The sequence below is a fragment of the Silurus aristotelis genome (genome assembly GCF_946808225.1).
Source record: "Silurus aristotelis genome assembly, chromosome: 2".
NCBI lineage: Eukaryota > Metazoa > Chordata > Actinopteri > Siluriformes > Siluridae > Silurus > Silurus aristotelis.
In genome coordinates, this window is record NC_139575.1 from 29,679,924 (window position 1) to 29,703,936 (window position 24,013).

The following is a 24,013-nucleotide window of genomic DNA, read 5'->3' on the forward strand; positions in this document are numbered from 1 at the left end:
CTGCATCTGACAAATGTGTCTCCTGTCGGAGTGCAATAGTTACCCTTTCCTTCTTCAAGAATGTTAGAACTTTCTTTTTTTTGACTACCAATGCCCTTCACGTTCCATGTGACCACCCTAGTCAGATCAGTCATACATCAGTGCTGTTCAAAGTATTTAAATGCTGTGGACTGACAGAAGTAAGATTAAGACAACATGACACTGTAATATAACCGGCTCTCCTAAACATAAACAATAACCCCCACCAACCCTACCCCCTCTGCCCTATCCCCAAACGATAGGGCTCACATAACAACTCGTCACACACACCACCCACCAACACCACCATTGACCACCCAGAAACACGACAGACAGAAAACCCCACTAAAAACTCCTAGAAATAAACAAATAAAGTCCACCCTAAATATGCTTAATAAGAAAAAAATATTAATTAAATACAGCCAATAAAGAAAGAGATGAAAAAAAATTGTGGACATGTAATTAAATGGCTTTTTAAACAAACAAACAAAAAAGTCTTAAATATAGAACCAAAGTTCGTCCCAAAAAACAAAATTCCACCGAGTGGTGCTGCAACAAATTGAAGCCATATAATTTTTCAGTAAGGAGAAACATGAAACGCCCTTGGAGTGATTGAAGGAGTGGGAAAAATGGTAATAATCCTATTGTCTACAGAAAAGCAAGAGATCACTTGGCTGTGTCCAGAAAGTTAGTAGCTGCCAGCACAGTGTCAAACAAAATAATCTTTCCATTGTGTAAACAGCGGAATCTAGCTGGATAAACAAAGCGACGGTATACCCCTCGATCCACCATTCTTTTACACACGCCTCCAAACGCCCGCCGCTTCTGCACAACCTCCGCCGATAAATCTGGAAAAAAACTTAAGGTGGCACCATTATGGTTTACCGGTGTTTTCCTGGCAGCTCTCAAAACCGCCTCTCTTACTGGGAAGCGGAGGAACCGCACAATGACACTTCTCGGCGGTGCGTTCAGTGTTAATTGAGATGGAAGGGGGGCTCTGTGCGCTCTCTCGATCTTGATAGAAGGGAAACCTGCGGGAAGCTGAAGTAAAACTGGACATAGACTGTAAAAAAGTAGTCAGAGATTCACTGCCTTCCGCTTTCTCAGGAAGACCAACAATCCTCATGTTTTTACGGCGACCCCGGTTTTCCAGATCATCCACTTTAGCTTGCAGTTGCGCCACGGTAGCACGCAAATTAGCCATCTGATTGCTATGTGCACTCTCCGTGTCTTCCACTGCAGAGATTCGTTGCTCGGCCGTAGTTATACGGTTCTCGGTGTCAGTGACTCGTATAGTGAGAGCAGCGAACGCGTTCTGGAGAACTGCAAAAGAGGAAGCAATTTTTCCTAACTGTCCCTCAATACCCTCAATGTCGCGTGCCCACAGCCCTAATTTCGGCTGCGTTTTTCTTTTTCTCTTTACTTTTCTGTGACCTTGTTGATGAAAAAATTGAAAAATCCTTATCCCCACCACTTTCCATCTCCTTCCACACTATTGAAACAGCACAAATTATACAGAAAATAGGGCTGAATAAAAAAGATACAGAGTTCTGAGGCGGAGCAAAACTCTTAAGCTGCCATCTTGCTCAGAGTCACGTAAACACCCCCGGTTAACGTATTTTTTAATGAAATTAATTATGAAATGTAATATTTAAAAAAATTATTGTTAGAAAATTTTTTTTTTGCCATTTTGCGTTGGATTTTTGCACTTTTAACGTTTTTAGTTGATGATGCTTATGAATATGAAAAGTCAAATTTTTCACAATAATTTGTAAAAACTTGATTTGTCATATAATGTCATTCATTTTTGCACTTTTTTTTTTTAGTTTTCATGAATTTATTCTAATGAATATAAAAATTCACATTTTACCTATTAATTTCATATTTATAAAAAAAAAATCATTTTTATGTCAAAACATGATGTATCATGAAACCTTTTTCGTTCATTATTTGACCTTTTTTGGTTATTAGTGTAAAATGTAATATTTTAATAAAAACAATAATTTTTTTATAAAAGAAAGTCAGATTTCTTTAAAACCATTGTTTTTGCTTTTGCACTTTTAATGGTTTTTAGTTAATTGATGCCAATGAATATAAAAAGTCATATTTTTCACTATAAATTTTAATAACCTGATTTGTCATATCACGTTTTTTTATTGAATTATTTTATTAACATTTTTTTTTACAGTTTCTCGTTAAATTATTCCTTGTATATAAATTCTTATTTTACAAATTTATTTCATATTCATATAAAAAAAAAACATTTTTGCCAAACATTTTTTCACAATATATTTTTTAAACTTGATTTGTTATGTCATTTTTTTTATTGAATTATTTCACCTTTTTTTTTTATTTTTTTTTTTATTTTTTTTACAGCTTTTCATAAAATTTTTCCTTTGGATATACAAATTCCCATTTTACCAATTTATTTTATATTTATATGAAAAAATTCTTATTTTTGCCAAACATGATTACCATGAAACCTTTTTCATTCACTTATTGCACTTTTTTCAACAAAAAAAAATAAAAAATGTGCTTCTGTATATGAAAATGTATATTTTACAAATGTATGTATTATTTATGTAAAACGTCATAATTTTGTCAAACCATGGTTTGTGATGTGAAAGTTTTTCGTTTACGTATTGCACTTTTTAATGGTTTTTAATTATGCTTATTTAATTAAGCTTATGAATATAAAAATTCATAATTTCACAAAAACTGAAAATGTTTTGTAGATTTGTTTCAAACCATTGTTTGTCATAACAGTTTTTGCAATGAACATTTGCACTTTTTAATGTTTTTTTGTTAAATATTGCTTATGAATATGAAAAGTCATAATTTCACAATATTACATTTTCAATGAAAATGTCATATTTTTGTCAAACATGATTTGTATGGTCACTTTTTTGTTTCTTAATGGCAATTTATGAAAGGTTTTCCGTGAACATATGCGTCTGAATATGAAAAAATCATATTTTGTTATGCAAAATGTCATATTTTTATTTATATGTTTTTATATTTTTATTTATATTTTTATTTATATTTATATGTTTCTCATGTAAATGTTTTTCGTTCATGGATTGCACTTTTTAACCTTTTTCATATAATTAAGCTTATCAATATGAATATTCACATTGAATCAATATCAATATCAATATGAATATATTTAATAGCAATTTTTTTATGAAAAACATCTTGTCATGTCAGCGTTTTGTGCACTTATTGCACTTTTTTAATAGTTTTTAATGAAATTATGTTAATTTATCAAAATTTTTTCAAGCATTTTCATTACATTTTGCATAGATTTTTTGCACTTTTAACAGTTTTTAGTTAAATGATGCTTATAAAAATTCATATATTAACAATTACTCATATTTTTATGAAAAAGTTCATGATTTCTTTAATGAAATTATGTTTATGAATATGAAATGTAATATTTTAACAAAAACGTTTTCTTTTATAAAAGAAATAAACAATTTTTTTTTCATTTTTCCATTAAATTATTTCTTTGAATATGAAAATTTATATAATTTATGTGAGAAAAGTCATAATTATGTTAAAACATAGTTTATAATGAAAACTTTTTAGTTCACTTATTGCACTTTTAACTTTTTTATTAAATAATGATTCTAAATATGAAAATTTATAACCATCACGTATTTCATTAAAAAGCCATATTTTTGTCAAAACATGATTTGTTTTGACAAAAAAACAAATGATGATTTGTTTTGACAAAAATTTGTAATTTTTCTGATTAATGTGTAATCAGAAAAATGTATTTGCTAATGAATACAAAAAATATAATTTTTAAAATTTAAAACATCATATTTTTGTCTAAGCATAATGTGTCATGTCTGTTTATATTTGGTATGGCATATATCATCAGAATCTTTTTGCAATATCTAATGCAAAAACTAAACTAAAATATTTATGTAAACAAAGTTATATTTTAGTCAGAAAATGATTTGTAACATCATATCTCATGTAAATTCGCTTGGTTTGAAAAAACGCTTTCTCTTCGTCCTAGAAGCCTAAGACTTGCAGGATCGCATGTTCAGCGGCTAAGAAACTAATTCTTGACAGCAAGTAGAAGGACTTGTCAAATATGTGCTGTTGTTTCGATTTTGATTAAGTATGACTTTTTAACCCATTTTCATTCACTTTTTGCAGTTCGACAGTTTTTATGAAATTATGATTATGAATATGAAAATTAAAATTTTTGAAATAACTAATATTTACGTGAAAAATATCATATTTTGGTGAGGAAATGTTTTGTTATATCATATCTCATCATAAACATGTAAAATTATCATGGGAAAGTGCATTCTGTTTGTGCAAAAGCGCTTGGTTCGAAAAAAATTACTTTCTCTTCATCCTAGAAGCCTGAGACTTGCGGAATTGCGTTTTCAGCGGTTAAGAAACTCATTCTTGACAGCACGTAGAAGGATTTGCCAAATATGTGCTGTTGTTTCTATTTTAATTATTTATGACTTTATAACCCATTTTCATTCACTTTTTGCAGATTTCTACAGTTTTTATGAAATTATGATTATCATATTTTTAAATAATTATAATATTTATATGAAAAATGTCATATTTTGGTCAGAAAATGTTTTGTTATATCATATCTCATCATAAACATGTAAAATTATCATGGGCAAGTGTATGCTTGTTTGTGCAAAAACGCTTGGTTCGAAAAAACGCTTTCTCATTGTCCTAGAAGCCTGGGACTTGCGGAATCGCATTTTCAGCTGTTAAGAAACTCATTCTTGACAGCATGTAGAAGGCATTGCCAAATATGTCCTGTTGTTTAGTTTTTAATGAATTATGAATTAATAACCTATTTTCATTCACTTTTTGCAGTTTTCAACAGTTTTTATGAAATTATGATAATGAATATGAAAATTCATATTTTTTAAATAATTATAATATTTATGTGAAAAATATCATATTTTGGTCAGAAAATGTTTTATAATATCTCAACTTCTTCTTCTGCTTCTTTCGGCTGCTCCCATTAGGGGGTCGCCACAGCGGATCATCCGTCTCCATACCACCCTCTCCTCTACATCTGCCTCTTTCACACCAACTACCTGCATTATCTTCCCTCACCATATCCATGAACCTCCTCCTTGGCCTTCCTCTTTTCCTCCTACCCGGTGGTTCCATCCATAAGCATTCTTCTACCAATATAACTCATGTCCCTTCTCTGCACATGTCCAAACCATCTCAATCTCGCCTTCCTCACCTTGTCTCCAAAACATCCTACATGGGCTGTCCCTCTAATAAACTCATTTCGAATCCTGTCCATCCTCGTCACTCCCAAGAAAACCTCAGCATCTTCAGCTCTGCTACCTCCAGCTACGCCTCCTGTCTTTTACTCACTGCCACTGTCTCTAATCCATACAACATCGCAGGTCTCACCACAGTCCTATAAACTTTTCCTTTCACTCTTGCAGATACCCTTCTATCACTCCTGTCACTCTTCTTCACCCACTCCACCCTGCCTGCACTCTTTTCTTCACTTCTCTAACACACTATACATTACTTTGCACTGTTGACCCCAGGTACCTGAACTCCTCCACCTTCTCCACCTCTTCTCCCTGTAACCACACCACTCCACTTCTCTCCCTCTCATTCACACACATGTACTCTGTCTTACTCCTACTGACTTTTATTTCTCTTCTCTCCAGCGCATATCTCCACCTCTCCAGGCTCTTCTCAACTTGCTCACTACTCTCACCACAAATCACAATATCATCTGCAAACATCATAGTCCAGGGAGACTCCTGTCTGACCTCGTCCGTCAACCTGACCATCACCACTGCAAACAGGAAAGGGCTCAGGGCCGATCCTTGATGCAGTCCAACCTTCACCCTGAACCAGTCTGTCTTTCCTACTGCACACTTCACTGCTGTCACACTGTCCTCATACATGTCCTGTACCACCCTCACATACTTCTCTGACACACCTGACTTCCTCATACAATACCACAACTCCTTTCTTGGCACTCTGTCGTACGCTTTCTCTAAATCCACAAATACACAATGCAATTCCTTCTGTCCTTCTCCATCAACATTCTCAAAGCAAATAAGGCATCTGTGGTGCTCTTCCTCGGCATGAAACCATACTGTTGCTCACAGATGGTCACCTCTTCTCTCAGCCTGGCTTCCACTATTCTTTCCCATAACTTCATGGTGTGACTGATCAACTTAATTCCCCTGTAGTTACTGCAGTTCTGCACATCTCCCTTATGCTTAAAGATCGGTACCAGCAAACTCCTTCTCCATTCCTCAGGCATCCTCTCACCTTCCAGAATCTTGTTAAACAATCTGGTTAAAAACTCCACTGCCATCGCTCCTAAACATCTCCACACTTCTACCGGTATGTCATCTGGTCCAACTGACTTTCCACTCTTCATCCTCTTAATCGCTGCTCTCACTTCCTCCTTACTAATCCTATCCACATCTTGCTTCACTAACTCCACATCATCCAACCTTCTCTCGCTCTAATTTTCCTCATTCATCAGCTGCTAAAAAAACTCCCTCCACCTTCTCAACACACTCTCCTCACTAGTCAACACATTTCCATCTCCATCCTTTATTGCTCTAACTTGCAGTACATCCTTCCCAGCTCAGGCCCTCTGTCTGGCCAATCGGTACAAATCCTTTTCTCCTCCCTTAGTGTCCAACGTCTCATACAACTCCTCATATGCCTTTTCTTTGGCTTTTGCCACATCCCTCTTTACCTGCTGCCGCATCTCCTTGTACTCCTGCCTACTTTTCTCTCTATTTTTTAAATAACTATAATATTTATTTGAATAATATTTATTATGACTTTATAATCCATTTTCATTCACTTTTCGCATTTTTTTTTAACAGTTTTTATGAAATTATGATTATAAAGATGAAAATTCCTATTTTTGTCAGGAAATGTTTTGTTATATTATATCTCATAGTAAACATGTAAAATTATCATGGGCAAGTGAATGCTGCCTGTGCAAAAACGCTTGGTTCGAAAAAACACTTTCTCTTTGTCCTAGAAGCCTGAGACTTGCGGAATCACATTTTTAACACTTAAGGAGCTCATTCTTGACAGAACGTAGAAGGCTTTGTTGCTGTTGCTGCAATTTTTGTTATATATATATATATATATATATATATATATATATATATATATATATATATATATATATATATTCAGTGAGGGGAAAAAAATTTTGAACACCCTGCTATTTTGCAAGTTCTCCCACTTAGAAATCATGGAGGGGTCTAAAATTGTCATCGTAGGTGCATGTCCACTGTGAGAGACATAATCTAAAAAAAAAAAATCTAGAAATCACAATATATGATTTTTAAACTATTTATTTGTATGATACAGCTGCATATAAGTATTTGAACAGCTGTCTATCAGCTAGAATTCTGACCCTCAAAGACCTGTTAGTCTGCCTTTAAAATGTCCACCTCCACTACATTTATTATCCTAAATTAGATGCACCTGTTTGAGGTCGTTAGCTGCATAAAGACACCTGTCCACCACATACAATCAGTAAGAATCCAACTACTAACATGGCCAAGATCAAAGAGCTGTCCAAAGACACTAGAGACAAAATTGTACACCTCCACAAGGCTGGAAAGGCTACGGGGAAATTGCCAAGCAGCTTGGTGAAAAAAATCTCCACTGTTGGAGCAATCATTAGAAAATTGAAGAAGCTAAACATGACTGTCAATCTCCCTCGGACTGGGGCTCCATGCAAGATCTCACCTCATGGGGTCTCAATGATCCTAAGGAAGGTGAGAAATCAGCCCAGAACTACACGAGAGGAGCTGGTCAATGACCTGAAAAGAGCTGGGACCACCGTTTCCAAGGTCACTGTTGTTAATACACTAAGACGTCATGGTTTGAAATCATGCATGGCACGGAAGGTTCCCCTGCTTAAACCAGCACATGTCCAGGCACATCTTAAGTTTGCCAATGACCATTTGAATGATCCAGAGGAGTCATGGGAGAAAGTCATGTGGTCAGATGAAACCAAAATAGAACTTTTGGGTCATAATTCCACTAAACGTGTTTGGAGGAAGAAGAATGATGAGTACCATCCCAAGAACACCATCCCTACTGTGAAGCATGGGGGAGGTAGTATCATGCTTTGGGGGTGTTTTTCGAGTTTTGCGAGATTTTGTATTGCGAGATTTTGGGGAACAACCTCCTCCCCTCAGTTAGAGCATTATGGATGGGTCGAGGCTGGGTCTTCCAACATGACAATGCCCCGAAGCACACAGCCAGGATAACCAAGGAGTGGCTCTGTAAGAAGCATATCAAGGTTCTGGCTTGGCCTAGCCAGTCTCCAGACCTAAACCCAATAGAGAATCTTTGGAGGGAGCTCAAACTCCATGTTTCTCAGCAACAGGCCAGAAACCTGACTGATCTAGAAAAGATCTGTGTGGAGGAATGGGCCAAAATCCCTCCTGCAGTGTGTGCAAACCTGGTGAAAATCTACAGGACACGTTTGACCTCTGTAATTGGGCTACTGTACCAAATATTAACATTGACTTTCTCAGGTGTTCAAATACTTATTTGCAGCTGTATCATACAAATAAATAGTTAAAAAATCATACATTGTGATTTCTGGATTTTTTTTTGTAGATTATGTCTCTCACAGTGGACATGCACCTACGATGACAATTTCAGACCCCTCCATAATTTCTAAGTGGGAGAACTTGCAAAATAGCAGGGTGTTAAAATACTTATTTTCCTCACTGTATATAAAAAAAACTATGTTTGTGAATATGATAAATCAATAACTGTCAAACTCAGTTTTATGTATAAAAAAAAATGTCCAAAAATAATTTTTTGTCTGTTTATTGTTCATTTTTTGCAATATTTAATGATTTTTAATTAAATTATTCTTCTAAATATCAAAATTCATGTTTTAAAAATAATGGTTATCTTTTTATGAAAAATTATCTTATTTTTGTCAAAACATGTTAGGTTTATTTTTTTTCTTTTACTTAATATCAACGTAACTGTCAGGGTGCGAGCCGGAGTACAGCTCGCTCGGGTTTTAATAGCAAAAGTGAGGGAGAGAGATACACACAAGCACAAGCACGCACACGGCAGTCTTTTGGTTGAGTAAGTCGAGGTGCGTTTGAGGAGAAGCGTAGCTGATCCGAGATGCCGCAGGAAGTGGGGGTGCTGGGGGTGCTGCAGCACCCCCTATTGGCGAGAGAGAGATTTTTTTGAAATGTAGGCCTATTAAAAATATTTTGCACAATTTATAAATTCCTTATGAATATTTTAGGAAATGATTTTGACACACGTAGGCTATTAAGTGTATTTTGGATTTTAATTTAATTATTTTGATTATTTTAATTATATTGATTTTTCAAGTTCATTTGTAAAGTGCGTTTCACACGTGCGGGTGATTTTAGTTTGGCTTTCTCTGGCAGCGTGCAAACATAGCCTAAATGCCTTGCCCTTGTGGAAGATAAAATTAGCTCTTCGTACCCTTTACAACAACATGAAGATATCAGAAAAAGAGATCGGTGGTCTCTTTCCTGCTCGTGTTCCACATCCCTCTCAAAGCGCAGAGCGGTAGGCTATAACGCGTCTTTGTGTCGAAATATAAAACTGTTTTTTTCTTTTTTTTTTTAAATGGATTCAACTTTATTATATTATGTAAGTTACCAGTATTTACTGATATTTATTTCAATGCTTTACAGGCTTTAGTGTGTTGTTTCTTTGGTTTTTTTTTATTATTATTTCAAAACAACCCCCCAACCACCGCAACACCGCCGGTATTTGGTCCACTACCACCGCGGTGGTAAAAAAAAAAAAAGTGCGATCGTCACAGCCCTATGTTATTTTTTTAAATGTATTCTAAATAGGCCCATAGGTTTTTTTTTTCAAAAAATTAAAAAATTAAAAAATTCACAGCACCCCCTGTTCAAAATTACTTCCAGCGGCCCTGGCAGCACGTAAGGTCCAACACATACAATAACGAACGGGGATTGGGAGTGAATGAGGAGCTCATATAGAAGCAGGGTGGAGTGATGATGATCCCCAGGTGAGCGTGATTATGCTTGGAGCTCCAGAGAGAGTGGAGGCATGAGTGATGATGAGCTCCAGGTGTGCGTGATTAAACCTGGAGCTCTAGGGGGAGCGGGGGCATAGAGAGCCACCAAAGGGGGCGTGGCAGGTGGATTCCTGACAGTCACGTTTCGTTTATTCTTAAAATTCTAATGATTTTTATTTTTTTATGAAAAAAGGCAGATTTTTGTCCAACCATAATTTGTCATTAAACATTTTTTCATTTACTTATCACAGATTTGAACGGTTTTTAATGAAAATTTCCTTATGAATATGAACATTCATATGTTCATATGTAATAATCATATTTTTATAAAAAAAAAAAAAAGGACATTCGTTTTCAAACCACCGTTTGTCATGTAACATTTTTTATTTAAGTCTAGCACTTTTTACGTTTTTTTACATTAAATAATGCTTAAAAAAACCTGAAAATTCATATTTTCACAACTAATTTTTTATGATAAAGGTTAACGTAGTTTTTAATGAAATTATGAATATGAAATGTAATATTTAAAAAAAATAATTGTTATAAAAAATCCTTTTTTTCAAACCATTGTTTGTCATAAAATTTTGCGTAGAATTTTTGAACTGTTAACGTTTTTAGTTGATGATGCTTATGAATATGAAAAGTTAAATTTTTAACAATAACTTGTAAAAACTTGATTTGTAATATCACGTTATTTATTAACTTTTTTAACAGTTTTTCATGAAATTATTAGTATGAATATGAAAATGTTTATTTTACCAATTAATCTCATTTTTATTTAAAAAAAAAAGTTTTTTTCTCAGACCAATGTTTTTCATGTAAGTTTTTCGCTTACATATTGCACTATATTTTCTATTAAATGATGCTTATAATTATGGAAATGTATATTTTTAACTATCAAATAACTATCAAATTTATTTTATGAAAAAGTCATATTTTTGTCAAAACATGAATTGCATTGTCACTTTTTTGTTTTTCATTCACTCATGGCACTTTTTTATAAAGGTTTTCCAATATCATGTTTTATATTTTCACAATTACTCATTTTTATGGTAAAGGTTAACTTGTTTTTTTATGAAATTATGTTTATGAATAAGAAATTATATATTTTAATTAAAATATTACATCTTATATTGTGGTACGGGTTCGCCTTCTACCCAAATGATGGCAATACTCACTGTGAGGTTCAGTGTAAAGTGGTGTTTATTTACAATGTGCTCAAGTGCAAAGCCCAAAATATATACAATACCCCAGAAAAGAAAAAGTGGCAAAATAACAAAACAAAGACAATTACGAGGAAAGTAAAGAAAACTATATACAAAGTAGGCGCACCTGCTCATGTGCATTCACTACAATAGCTCTCAGACTCTGTTAATTCCACAACCAAGACTCCCACAACTCTCACACCGAATTGAAGTGGGATACTGGTTTATAAAGTGTAAGCCCCTCCCTTCGGACTCAACCATTTACCCCAAAGGGGTTTGGTAATTGGTAACCAGTCATATAATGGCGTAATAACATTTATATATATATCATAATAAATAATAAACATAATAACATTAATAATAATAACAAAAATTATAACAATACCAATAATAATAATCACAAAAGAAATGTCCCGTCAACATAAACTTGCCGACTTCCAGTTTCACCACGCATGCGCCACGCAGCGCTGGCGCTTTAAAGCCAGCCGCTATTCAGCGCTCCGGTTGGCTGCTGTCGAAACCCACTCGGAAGACCGACGCAACAAACAGATGAGTACATAAAGAAGTAGGAAGTCCTTTTGTGTGTGTGTGTGTGTGTGTGTGTGTGTGTGCTTATTGTCCGGGATGAGAAATGAGAGAATGAAGTGTGTGTGTGTGTGTGTTTGTGTATGTGTGTGTGTGTGTGTGTGTGTGTGTGTGTGTGTGTGTGTGTGTGTGTGTGTGTGTGTGTGTGTGTCTGTGTGTGAGCGGCATGCTACCGGGCATGTGTGTGCACCCACAGCACCATAGCGAGAACGGAGAAGAATTGAAAGTGTAATGTGTGTGTGTAGCATCATGCTGACCATAGGGACAGTTCACTCTGTCACATCACCTTCCCCCTCTCCAAGCCGCGAGCTTGCCGGGTGGCGAGACAGGTAGTCAGCAGTCAGGTTCTGTTTCCCTGGACGATGTCTGATTCGGAAGTTATATGGCTGCAAGGAGAGGTACCACCTGGTCCTCCGAGCATTGTGGTCCTTCATGGTGTGGATCCAGGTTAATGCTCTGTGGTCTGTTTCCAGGGTAAATTCTCTTCCTAGCAGGTAGTACTTTAGGCTCTCCAGGGCCCATTTGATTGCCAGGCATTCTTTTTCAATAGTGGAGTATCGGGTTTCACGTGGCAGCAGTTTCCGACTCAGGAAGGTGACTGGTGTCTGGTTGCCTTCCTCACTCTGGGTCAAGACTGCTAAAAATGCCCACCGAAAAAGCATCAACCTGGACAGTGAACTGCTTTGTAAAGTCTGGATTGCGTAAGACAGGCCTTGCACACATTCTTTCCTTCAGCATGACCAAGGCTGTCTCACAGTCGTCAGTCCATCGTATTGGGTTTTTTACTGCCTTTCCCAGCAGGTTGGTCAGCGGTCCTGCGGTGGTGGAGAAATTCGGGATGAACCGCCGGTACCATCCAACCAGTCCTAAGAAGGACCTGACCTCCTTCTTAGTTGTAGGCCTCGGGCTGTTGCGAATGGCTTCTACCTTGTCCACTTGGGGGCCTCAGCTCTCCGTCACCCAAGCGGTAACCCAGGTAGTCTGCCTCAGCCTTGGCCCACACACATTTAGGCACGTTCAGTGTCAGGCCCGCCTCCTGGATCCTCCTCAGGGTCTGTTCGAGGTGGTGTAGGTGATCAGCCCAGGTGTCGCTATGGACCACCACATCGTCCAGTTACGCGGCCAACCATTCTTCCCCGCCTTGCAGCACTTGGTCCATCAACCTTTGGAACGTTACTGGTGCCCGTGTAGGCCAAAGGGAAGAACCGTGAACTGGAACAGACCTAGTGGGGTCCTGAACGCTGTGTAAGGTCTGGACGTCTTTTCCAGAGGCACCTGCCAATATCCCTTAAAAAGGTCTAAGGTGGTCACGTTCTTGGCTCCCCCGATCTTTTCCAGCAGATTATCAATGCGTGGCATCGGGTATGCGTCGAACTGGGACTGGGAGTTTAATCAACGGAAGTCAATGCAGATGCGGAGGGTGTTGTCCTTCTTCGGTACGATGACCACCGGACTACTCCATTCACTGCTTGATGGCTCGATTACTCCCATCTCCAGCATACTCTTAACTTCTGCCTTCAGTGGTGCCACCAGCCTCTTAGGTACCCGATACAGTCTCTGTCGAGATAGGGTTGTATTAATCAGGCGGATCTTGTGGTGTACCAGGTTGGTCCGTCCAGGCCTCTGACGAAACAACGCCGGGTATCGACCAAAGAGCGTTTGCAGCTCAGTCTGTTTGGGTGCCTCCAGGTGTCCGAGGTCTACCTCTGCTGGCTGTGTCTGCCCGCTAGCCTTTGGTTCCAGATGATCCTCCTCCTGATCTTCCTCCACCTTCTGAATGAGCAGTACTGGGTCTGCCTTTTCGATGGGAGGCTCTTTCTACTCCTTCAGCAGGTTAATATGGTATGTTTGTTTTGCCTTGCCTTTGTCAGGATGATAGATTTCGTACGATGTCTGCCTCATCCTCCGTACCACACAGTAGGGCCCCTGCCACTTCATAAGGAGTTTACTCGTGGACGTTGGCAGCAACAACAGTACTTTTTGACCTGGTCGTAGATCTCTGGAATGGGCTTGCTGGTCATACCACGTCTTCTGGTACCTTTGAGCCTTTTGAAGGTTCTCCTCTGCCAGCTTCCTGTAGTTTTCCAGACGATCCCTCATCTCTAGGATGTACTGGACTATGCCCTTTCCAGCCTTCCTTTCTGAACAAGGGTCCTCCCAGTTTCTCCGGAGGAGATCCAGAGGTCCTTGGACTTGCCAACCGTACAGGAGCTCGAAGGGTGAGAAACCAGTCGATGCTTGTGGCACCTCCCAGTAGGCAAATAGCAAGAAAGGTAGCCATTTATCCCAGTCCCTTCCAGTTTCCGACACAAACTTCCGCAGCATGCTTTTGAGCGTTTTATTTAAGCGCTCCACCAGTCCATCTGTCTGCGGGTGGTATGGACTGGTCTTGATAGCGGTGATACCCAGCTGTCGGTGTAACTGTTTCATCAGCTTTGAGGTGAAGTTAGTCCCTTGGTCTGTGAGGATCTTTTCTGGGATTCCCACCCAAGAGAACAGCTGAATGAGAGCATTTATGATCTTAGGGGTGGTGATGGAGCGGAGAGGAAATGCCTCCGGGTACCTAGTGGCATAGTCACTGATGACAAGGATATACTGATATCCTCTACTGCTCTCTTCAAAGTTCTTTTCAACTTTCCCTTACGGTACTTGTTTGCTATCGGTCTTGTGCCGGTATTTAGCCTTAGATGGAGTTTACCACTCTCTTTGGGCTGCATTCCCAAACAACCCGACTCTAAAAAGTCCGCCGTTACCGGCCTCACACCGTCCATGGGCATGCGGACCCCAACCGTTTACCACTTAACAGGTTTCACGCCCTGTTGAACTCCTTGGTCCATGTTTCAAGACGGGTCTGTTGGGTGGCCGGCATCGCCGCTGACCCCGAGCGCCCGTTTCGTGGGACTGAGGACAGTCCGGCCCGGTCGACAGCCGCATCGGAGACTGAGGGGCCCCGTCCCCTTCAGACCCCACCGCCCCCCGAAAGGCAGGACGCGGAGGTGACTCGTCCGCGGCCCGGAATGCGGCCATAATCGGGGCGGGGGGGGGGGGCGCTGAAAAGCACGAGGCGGTTTAGGCCTCGAGCCACCTTCGCCCCGAACCCTTCCAAGCCGAACCGGAGCCGGTTGCGGCGCACCGCCATGGAGGAAATGCGGCCGACGGCGGCCGTGGAAAAACCCCAACCGGCCCCCGCCCGTGACCGTCGGGTTGAATCCCCCGGGTGGACTGTGCTCATGTGCATTCACTATAATAGCTCTCAGACTCCGTTAACTCCACAACCAAGACTCCTACAACTTCCACACCAAATTGAAGTGGGAGACTGGCTTATAAAGTGTTAGCCCCTCCCCTTGAACTCAACCATTTAACCCAAAGGGGTTTGGTAATTGGTAGCCAGTCATATAATGGCGTAATAACATTATATATATCATAATAAATAATAAACATAATAACAATGTTTAATAAAAACAATCCATTTTATATTCTCAAAAAAGTAATTTTCAAACCATTGTCAAGATTTGCGTAGAATTTTCTTTATTAAAATATTTCATTTTGTTCAACAATTTTTCATTAAATTATTCCTTTGTATATAAAAATTTATATTTTACCAATTTATTTTCAATTCATAAAAAAAACTCATATTTTTGCCAAACATATTTTTCCCAATAAATGTTAAAAACTTGATTTGTCATGTTTTTCTATTGAATTATTTCACCTTTTTTTTTTTTTTTTTTTTTTTTTTTTGACAGCTTTTCATGAAATTTTTCCTTTGGATATACAAATTCCTATTTTACCAATTTATTTAATAAAATTATTATTTTTACCAAACATGGTTATCATGAAACCTTGTTTGTTTACTTATTGCACTTTTTTCAATGGTTTTCTGTAACTACTAGTTCAACGGTAAAAGACCTGGGAGTTATTTTAGACAGCAACTTATCTTTTAATCACATCAATCAAGTTACAAAAACAGCCTTCTTTCACCTTAGAAATATTTCTAAGCTAAGAAATATGTTATCTATATCTGATGCAGAGAAGCTCGTCCATGCGTTTATGACCTCTAGAATAGACTACTGTAATGCATTACTAGGTGGATGTCCTGCATCATTAATAAACAAGCTTCAGTTAGTTCAGAATGCCGCAGCAAGAGTTCTTACTAGGTCAAGAAAATACGATCATATAACCCCAATCTTATCGTCCCTACATTGGCTTCCTATTAAGTTTCGAATAGACTACAAACTACTGCTACTCACTTATAAAGCACTAAATGGTTTGGCTCCCATGTATCTATCCAGTCTCTTAACACGCTACAATCCGTCACGCTCCCTGAGATCTCAAAACTCTGGGCTTCTAGTAGTTCCTAGAATAGCAAAGTCCACTAAAGGCGGTAGAGCATTTTCACATTTAGCTCCTAAACTCTGGAATAGTCTTCCTGACAGTGTTCGGGGTTCAGATACACTCTCCCAGTTTAAGTGCAGATTAAAAACATATCTTTTTAGCAAAGCCTACACATAACACACATCACACACATCACATCACAACCTTGTGCTCCAGAACATCTGATCACATGCACATTATCAACTTGTGCTGTTAATATCATGAACAGCAGCTACGCTAATTCCTCTCCACTGCTTCTCTTTCTCTCCCCATCCCGAGGCTTCCTGAGGTTTGGCCAGCTCCAGTCACGTCCCACCTCGTGAAGATTATGGACCTATGGATGATCATGGAGAAGTAGATGCCGAGTGTTTAAAGGCCCTGGCATGGAGAAGCTGATGCTGGATCTATGATGATCACAAATTGTTCTGTATTGTTGAAAGATTTATGACCAAACTTTTGATGTCACCCATATGAGGATGGGTTCCCCTTTGAGTCTGGTTCCTCTCAAGGTTTCTTCCTCATATCATCTAAGGGAGTTTTTCCTTGCCACTGTCAAGGAAATGAATGGTGTGCGTTTGTCCCTGAATGGTGTGCGTTTGTCCCATGAATGGTGTGCGTTTGTCCCTGATGAGCAGCCGTGGCGGCTGCTCATCAGGGACAAACGCACACCATTCACCTTCACTGCTGTTTTCTGTAAAGCTGCTTTGAGACAATGTCTGTTGTGAAAAGCGCTATACAAATAAACTTGACTTGACTTGACTTGACTTTTCCATTTATCTTCGGTTTATTGCATGCAACAGACAAGTATAATATACATATATATATATATATATATATATATATATATATATATATATATATATATATATATATATATATATATATTTACACACACACACACACACACACACACACATTGGAAAGAAAGCCTGACCTAAAGCTGTTTCCTGTTTGGATAAGAAGACAAACTAGCCGAAGATGTGTGAGCCCAGATAAAGACTCCCTGTATACCTTATGTACTAACATAGTAAATATTTTATAGACACTGAACAGACAAAGGAATGTGTGTGAACCAGTGTGAGATATGTGTGAGTGTTGTGTTTGTAATCTTGCATACCAGTGTGGATTTATACATTGCTAGCAACTCCAAGCATTTTTGTACGTCGCTCTGGATAAGGGCGTCTGCTAAATCCTGCAAATGTAAATGTAAATGAGAACCATCTTAACACTAACAATAGCCACTTTAAATCGTTTATGATTTAGCATCACAAACCAATAAAATAGGATGTTCTTTCCTGGGAAGAGGATCGGTGATATAAACTGCAAATGAAAAGATAAAGACAAAACAAAGACAACAGATTTAATTTCATTCCGTCCCTACATGCATATAATCCTTCATCATTACCACTCCAATCGAGGCCTTTATGGCCTGTCTTACCATCGCCATCAAACATGGCAACATAAAAAGTACAATTCCAACAATCAATACAAGAATCAATCCTATAACAAACACTCGTGAAGCAATTATTAATCCTCTCAAAAAACTTTGTCCGCAGTTATTTCATCTTCTCCAAGACATCATGAGACACTTGTTACTCAGTGCTTGTTCAATATGTCTATAAGCAGTATTATCAGGCATACTGTCAGAACTCAGACCCTGTGCCTGAGCGGATGTTACCGGTCACGTTCGGTTCTGACCTGTGCTCGTGTTCTCTGCGTGTGTCCTGGAATGACGAGTCTTTACAACTTTGTGGCAGCAGTACTGGAGACTTTATTGTCACCAACAATCAAACAATTCTGGATGGAATACAAAAATAATCCAAAAAAAACGTGGCTGCTTCGCCAGCTTTACCACCTCTCCTCAGTATGCACAAAGTAAACTAATAAAACAGAAGTAAAAATTTTATTAAACAAATTATAAAACATTAGAAGTTACTGAACCTGGATGGAATACAGAAATAATCAAAATAAATGTGGCTGCTTTGCCAGCTTTACCACCTGCACAAATCAAATTGCAGCTATTAGCTCACTAGCATCACTAAGCCTAATCAAAGCACATGCTTATTCGGCTCACTGTTATCAAATAAGACGCTTAATCCTCTCCATCGGTACTGAAGTCTTAATGCTCTCAAGAGGGGCTAAAACAGATGGCTCTGGTGTTTTGGCCAATACACACCTCTGACAATACTTGACTCCCTAATATCATACTCCATCCTAGGCCAATAAAAACATTGTCGAGCTAACTGGAGGGTTCTTGAATGTCCCTGATGTCCAGCAAGATCATGTACACCGTTTAAAGCCTTTTAGCCCTAAGACTTGATGGAATTACAAGTTGAAACCTTTTGTGATTGCTTAACCGATCTTTCGAGATGCGATAAACTACTCTGTTTTGCAATTTCAACCTATCCCATTGCTAAAAAAAGAGATAAAGTTCCAGCATCCATTCAAATCAGCTCTCTCCTTGATGGTCGTTTTTCTTGAGTCAAAAAAGAAATCACTTTCGAGATTGATAAATCTGACTCTTGATCCTGCTTGATTTTCTCTAAAGGGATTGCTGAGATGGTATCACACCCAGGCGCTACCATATACTGAATGGATTGGATTGTCTGCATGGCCCTCAGATCGGTTACCCTTTCCCACTGATCATCAAGACCTTAAAGGGTTCTGACTGTATCATGATCGTAAGACACTGTATTAGCCAAGGGCGTTACATGGAGACTGTTCACTTGCAAAAGAAAAGTGTCCTAAACCCCATCCTCATCAACACAGTCCGCTTTAGCAAGTAAGTTGCCGTATCTCTCTGTGGTAAGCCTATGACTTACTATTGGAAAAGGATCACGGCTCAAGGCATCAGCTACAATGTTCTTGCTCCCAGCAACATGCTTAAGATCAAAAGTGTAAGCAGCAAGCTTTGATACTCAGCATTGTTCACAAGCATCAAGTTTAGCTTTAGTTAGTATATAAGTAAGTGGGTTATTGTCTGTCCATACCGTGAACATGTGTCCTTTTAACCAATGGCTAAATTTTTCACATACACTCCACTTCAAGAAACTCAAGCTTATGTGCTGGATACCTCTTTTGAGAGTTTCTTAGAGTCTTGCTTGCGAATGCAATGGGGTGTGCTTTCTCCTCCCCAGCCAGTATCTGTGATAGCACAGCCCCGAGTCCATCTAGAGATGCATCAGTTGACAAAATTAACGGAAGAGAGAAATCAAGATGTGCTAGAACCACGCTCTGCAATAAGCTCTCTTTCAGTTTAGAAAGGGCCACATCACACTCAGGAGTCCAGTCAGTTGATTTCAACTTCCTATAAGTGCCTGCCCTAATCCCAGTTTTGATCTTTGTCTTTCTTTTCTGTCCAGCTGTCAAAGAAAACAACGGTTTGGCTATTAAGGAACAACTTGGGATGAAATGCTGATAATAGAGAATCATGCCCAAAACAGACTTAATCCTTCAGACAGATGGAGTACACCCATCCACTTCCATGAAGTCCTCTTTTGACATGGCTTCATCCTTCGAAGGATCGACAGATGCACCATTCCCGTCAATTACGTGACCTAAAAATTTAACAGATGTTTGCTTGAAATGGCACTTTTTTGGACTTAACTTGAGGTTGTAATCCCTCAACCGATGAAAGACTATCTCCAGCTTCTCCAACGCTGCCTCCTCATCAGGTGCGAACATCAATGAGTCGTCCAAATAACACAACAGGCTACTGAAATTCAAGTCCTCAAACATACTCAGCATCATGCGCATAAAAGATGCCAGACTGTTACACAGTCCCTGTGGCATCCTATCATACTCATGAAGGCCCACTGGAGTTGCAAACGCAGTGTATTTTTTATTTTCTTCAGACATGGGGATGTTATAGAAACCCGATGTCAGATCCATAGTGCTGAAGAGAGCCTTTCCTCGTAAGGCAGCAAGGCAGTCTGATTGATGAGGAAGTGGGTGTGCATCCTTGATGGTTCTAGCGTTCAGCCATCTAAAATCCATACAAATTCTTAGACTACGGTCTCTCTTCCACACTAAAACAAGGGGCGAAGCATATTCACTCACTGATTTAAAGATTATTCCCTGCTCTTCCGTTTCTGAGAGAACTTGCCGTAATTTTTGATCATGAGCGGGTGGTATCCGACAGTACGGAAGTCGGAATGGACGCTCATCAGTTAGGCGAATGCAATGAACAAAACCTTTGACCTCTCCGCAATCTAGAGCATGTTTAGAGAATACATCATTATAGTTCTTTTTTAAAGTGATCGGTTTGTCTGAAAGGTTGAAACCCAGCGATCTCCCCATAAAGGTGTAACGACGCGGCCAATGATAATGTTCCGAGGCATAGTTCGGGAAGAAGTGGCCTCTACAATTACAGTGCTTCCTGGTGACATGGCAGTATTACTTGGCAACTTTCCCCAAACAAGGTGTTCTTTTTTTGCCACTAATGTGACTGCTTGAAAAAGCTTTACAGTCCCAATCTTATCCGGTGGGTCACTACCCCTTTAACAGCAAGTATTTGCCATAACATCTAAAAATCTTTTGCATGATGAAGATGGCTCTGAAGCACTGTTAGACAGAGTTCTCCAATGATCACTATTGGTTATCATTTGCCTTATTAGAAACTTCACCACATAGGTTCCAATGATTAAATAATACTTTTTCCCGGGCACGACCAAGATTGGTACCAAGCATCTCACGCCATATACTTTAAGCTCGACGTCGTATATGCATTTCAGCTTTGTTGCTTTACCTCCACATCCCACTAAAATTTTTTCTTGTGTCAGTGGTGTGGGCTTCGGTAACACATTATCTCTGAGCATTCTGCTCTCTACTGCGTCACTAAAAGTACAAGCCATGGATCCAGAGTCCAACATTCCCATCATTCGGAATTTATCGTTCACATAGACAGGTGCATAGATTAACTCATCAAAATACTGATAAGTATTTTTAGTGAAATGCATATATTTACATTGTAAATGCACATACATAAAAATTTACATCAGTCACATGGACACATTATTTAAGTGGCTCTACGTTTGAATTAGTTTCGTGCAATTACTAATCAGTTACCAATAAGTCTAAAAATACAGTTTTAACAGCCAGACCAAATGAAGAATCTTCCAGAACCCGGAAGGTTGTCTTGCCTACTCTTAACAGCAAGACTACCCGAGTTCTCCTTACTACCCGTCAGTTATCACGGACAAGTGTGAATTCAAGTGGCAAATCTTTCACTTTTTATCCCCCAAATTTACTTAAATTTACATATTATTCTCTAAGTTCTCCTCCTTACTACTTTACATACACCAATAATTTTGCGAGTTTTTGCATATCCCACCTTTTGCTTACGTATTTTCTGGTAAGTTTATACCTTTTCTTGGTAAAATGCGACCCCTTTCCAGGAGGCCTCATTCACTTCCATACATTTTTAATTTATATGTATCGTAAACATCTGATGGTGAACTTTCCTTCTTGTAAAAAATCCCCTGAGCATGCATTTTACCACAAAACAACTAATCCTCCCCTGCAATTTTCACACCTTTTTGTTTTGTTTGCTTGTTTTGTTTTTTCCTTCCTTGCAAAAATTCCTTTGTCTTTTCATATACTGCTTAATCCCTTAATTCTCCCTTAGTAAAATGGATTTGATTTTCTGTATTCTTGGCCATGTATTAATTTAATTGATTTTTCCAGTATTCATCTTAGATTGTGCTATTTCTAAAAATTTTTATCCGTGAAAAATATTCCTATTATCTCTGATTGCATCTTTACGAACGAGTTTCCTGTCCTGAACTTTTTCTAAATCAAATCGTGCCTATATCTTAACTACAAGCTTCCTTAGCGTTTCCTGTATTTTTATGTGTCTTGGTTATTGAACATCTTATACCACTTGTTTTTCATCAACTGACAATGTGTAAGTTCTGTGCCTAATTCTTCCTTGCTCTTCTCTTTTTTAAAGATTCTGTACATATAGATTTATACCTAGATAGATAGATAGATAGATAGATAGATAGATAGATAGATAGATAGATAGATAGATAGATAGATAGATAGATAGATAGATAGATAGATAGATAGATAGATAGATAGATAGATAGATAGAAGATGGATGGAAGGATAGTTGGGTAGATAGATAGATAGATAGATAGATAGATAGATAGATAGATAGATAGATAGATAGATAGATAGATAGATAGATAGATAGATAGATGGATAGATGGATGGATGGATGGATGGGTGGGTGGGTGGGTGGGTGGGTTGGTTGAGTAATGGTTAAATGTATTAAGCTTCGATTTAAACTAATATAAGCAATGTTATATGTTAAGAGGCTTTAATGACATTGTTTTTGATTATGTTTATTTTATTATGCTGGCCTTACCCTAAGCACTGTGAACCCTCATATAAAAGATGCAAACCCAGCCATTAGGGAGACACAAGCCAGTGCACCCTTAGTGCCGGTCCCAAGCTCAGATAAATGGGGAGGGTTGTGTTAGAAAGGGCATCCAGCGTAAAACGTGTCAAATCGAATATCACAAATAAGAATTTCATACCGGATCTGTCAATGGCCGGGTTAACAACAACCACCACAGGTATCTCTTCCTTCGGTTGGCCGAAGGAAGAGAAGGAGGGGAGGAAGACGTCCACAGAGACAGCAGGAAAAGGAGAAGTGTAGGAGAGTAGAGGTTCGGGTTGGTACTTTAAATGTTGGTACTATGACTGGTAAAGGGAGAGAGATAGCTGATATGATGGAGAGGAGAAAGGTAGATATGTTGTGTGTTCAGGAGACCAAGTGAAAAGGGAGTAAGGCCAGGAACATTGGTTGTGGGTTTAAACTGTTCTATCATGGTGTGGATGGAAAGAGAAATGGTGCAGCGGTGATTCTGAAGGAAGAGTACAGTAAGAGTGTAGTGGAGGTGAAGAGAGTTTCTGATAGGGTGATGAACATGAAGCTGGAAGTTGAAGGGATGATGATAAATGTCATCAGTGCCTATGCTCCACAAGTCGGCTGTGAGATAGAGGAGAAGGAAAGATTCTGGAGTGAATTAGATGAAGTGGTAGATGGTGTACCTAGGAAAGAAAGATTGGTGATTGGGGCAGACTTTAATGGGCATATGTAGATGAAGGGAACAGAGGTGATGAGGAGGTGATGGGTAGGTATGGTTTTAAGGAGAGGAATGTAGAAGGAAGGATGGTGGTAGATTTTGCTAAAAGAATGGAAATGGCAGTGGTGAATACATATTTTAAGAAGAAGGATGATCATAGGGTGACCTATAAGAGTGGAGGAAGATGCACACAGGTGGACTATGTTCTATGCAGGAGATGCAACCTGTTGGCGGGAGACAGTGTAGCTAGACAGCATCGGATGGTGGTCTGTAGGATGGTTTTGGAGGCGAAGAAGAAGAGGAGGAGGGTGAGGACTGAAAGAAGAATAAGATGGTGGAAACTGAAGGAGGAAAAGTGTAGTGTGAGGTTCAGGGAAGAGGTCAGACAGGGGCTCGTTGGTGGTGAAGCGGTGTTGGATGATTGGGTAACAACTGCAGGAGTGATGAGGATCTGTCGATCCTTCAAAGGTTGAAGCCATAGCCAAATTGTCGAAAGAGGACTTCATGGAAGAGGATGGGTGTACTCCATCTGTCCGAAGGATTAAGTCTGTTTTGAGCATGATTCTCTATTATCAGCATTTCATCCCAAGTTGTTGATTAGGGCAGGCACTTATAGGAAGTTGAAATCAACTGACTGGACTCCTGAGTGTGATGTGGCCCTTTCTAAA